Source organism: Tasmannia lanceolata, unplaced genomic scaffold, assembly GCF_043159265.1.
Source record: "Tasmannia lanceolata isolate RefF3 unplaced genomic scaffold, GAP_Taslan_0.1 ptg000012l, whole genome shotgun sequence".
Classification (NCBI taxonomy): Eukaryota; Viridiplantae; Streptophyta; class Magnoliopsida; order Canellales; family Winteraceae; genus Tasmannia; species Tasmannia lanceolata.
This window is the reverse complement of record NW_027518689.1, coordinates 52,406,848-52,409,420: the sequence shown is the minus strand read 5'-3', so window position 1 is coordinate 52,409,420 and position 2,573 is coordinate 52,406,848. Positions and strand designations below refer to the sequence as shown.

At 39.7% G+C, this 2,573-nt stretch overlaps 1 non-coding gene across 1 annotated transcript; it reads left to right on the top strand.

Moving 5' to 3' along the window:
• The first annotated feature begins 1,709 nt into the window (after positions 1-1,709).
• TRNAR-ACG (transfer RNA arginine (anticodon ACG)) lies at positions 1,710-1,788 on the top strand. Its single transcript has one exon. It is a non-coding gene; the product is annotated as a tRNA-Arg (tRNA).
• Positions 1,789-2,573: the final 785 nt, after the last annotated feature.

Sequence of the window (2,573 nt, the reverse complement as noted above, 5' to 3'; positions counted from 1 at the left end):
TAGAATAAACTGGCATATGCCTTATGGGCTTATCGGACGTCGATCAGGTCCTCTATAGGTATAACTCCGTATTCTCTGGTCTATGGAATGGAAGCAGTCCTCTCTGTTGAGCTGAGAATCCCTTCGTTAAGAGTCATGATGGAGGCAAATCTCCCAGACTTTGAGTGGGCCAAAGCCAGACATGATGAGTTACAGATGATCGATGAAAAGAGGCTGAGAACCTTGTATCATATCCAAGGGTATCAGAGAAGAATCGAAAGGGCATTCAACAAGAAAGTCAAGGTCAGAGACCTGAAACCAGGAGATCTCATCCTAAAATCTTATCGGGCATCAGTATTTGATCCCAGAGGGAAGTTTAGGCCGAATTGGTCAGGTCCATATATAGTTGATGAAGTCCTGCATTGAAAAGCCGTAAGACTCCTCAATGAAAATGGAGAAAAATTAAATGAACCTAAAAACCTAGACCAATTAAAGAAATATTATGCCTGATACACAAGGAGGCCATCTTTGATCGATTTGAGCTTTGAGCCAACAACCAAAATGTTTCAAAAACTGTTTGCACACCCTTTGGGCCTAATAAAAAAAACTTGTCTTCTTTGATAGCCACAAACTACGGGCATTTTATTTTTTGTTGTTTTCTGTTTGAACTACGTATGACCTGATCCCTTTCTACAGAGTACGTAGGCAGCCTGTTCAATTCAGGTTCGGTCACATCCTATGCAACATTTTGAAAAAAAAACAACAAAAGGCAAAAATCCATTGAAACCTCAAATAGGAGAACTACGCAGACCTGATTCCCATTTTCTTCAGGAATACGTAGGCAGTCTGGAGGGTTCAGATTCGGTTTAAATAAATGCAAACACACCAAAGTTTAACCAGTTTGAATCAAAGGCTACCTAAAAGTCCTTATAGTGTATTTAGGCCCAGATTTGTATAGAAACAGAAAGAAAGAAAAATGATGGAGTCTTAGACCGGCTAAACTGAAAACCCGCAAGGGCGATCTACACAAAAGTTAGGGTCATTCACCCGTTAAGTTGAAAACCCGAAAGGGCGGCTTAAGCAAAAATCAGGGTGCTGAGCCTGCTAGATGGAAAATCTGCAAGGGCAGACAATCCAGACAAAAATTAAGGCATACGGTCGGCTAAATTGAAAACCTAAAAAGGCGATTTGGTCATGGCAGTGACTTCATACAAAAAGGATAGAGCTTTCAAAAGCCAGTTGAACTTTCATCTTTCTTTGGCATTACTTCAAATGTCTGAGTAAACGCCAGCAGAGCTTTCTTTGATACTCTTTAAGCTAGGGAGGTTAAGACTTAGCAATCCTAAGGGATAATAACCATGACGGAAATACCGAAAAGAGGAATGAAACACCTTTAACACGGTATTCAAATGAATCTAAGAGTGGTAGACTGTACCATCTTAAAACATTTTATCAAACTAAGAAGCAGATTCAGTCCTTCTTAGTGTTTAAGTCATGAGTTTGTCTAATGTCCTCGTTCCGTGTTTGTCAAAGTCTTTATTTGTTGAGTTGAGGTCAGTTTTTAGAGTTTTATTTAGTCAATGTCCTCCCAAAGTCGGGGTGACAAACAAATATAAAAAAAGGGGGAAAGAGAATTTGTGCCTCTTATTTATAATACAAAGCAGAGCAGTGTTCTGAATGTGGCACGCTCCTTTTTGTGGGTACTCCCGGGAACAGATCCAGTGGAGACGGGGTGGGGCCTGTAGCTCAGAGGATTAGAGCACGTGGCTACGAACCACGGTGTCGAGGGTTCGAATCCCTCCTCGCCCACAACCAGCCCAAAAGGGAAGGACCTTTCCTTTACCTATGGGGGTATATGATCTATTCGAAACTGCCACAGGTATGCGAATGATGCATAATTATTTCCGTATCAGAGGAGTAGCTGTTAATCTACCTCATGGATGGATAGATAAATGTTTGGATTTCTACGATTATTCTTTAACAGGAGTTGTTGAATATCAAAAGCTTATTACACGGAATCAGAAAATTATATTCCGAAATCATCATGACTATATTCATATATTCTAAATCCAAATCAAGCCGCGAACCAATCAATAGTTATGATTTGTAGTTATTGACCAACCAAAATGAAAGAAGCTTCACTCCTTTAGATCAAAAATGAATCTTAGTCATTGGTAATCGTTATTGAATCAAGAGCATATAAATACCCCTCAAAAGTAAGTAAATATGTCTGAAACATATAAAATGCAGTTAATCTCGCCGTAGCACAAGCTATTATCGCAAAAATCGGTGAATACAACCAACTATCATTAAGAATTTCATCTTTGGACGAGGTTTAATGGTAGGACGGTCTCCACAACGGCTGAGTCTGAGAATTTCCTCTTTTACTGCTCACTGATTGAGGCTCAATGTCTTTGGCGGGTCTGAACAAAATGTCTCTTACCCTTCTTTAATTCTTAAACCAGGATCTACTCTAGGTTTTTCTTTTCATTTCGGAAGGTATACACCCATTCTTTCCAGTGCCAGACAATTTTGAACCTTGAAAGAAAACGAATATGAATGAGGAACAGACTTCCAAGGACTTGATCAAGGAG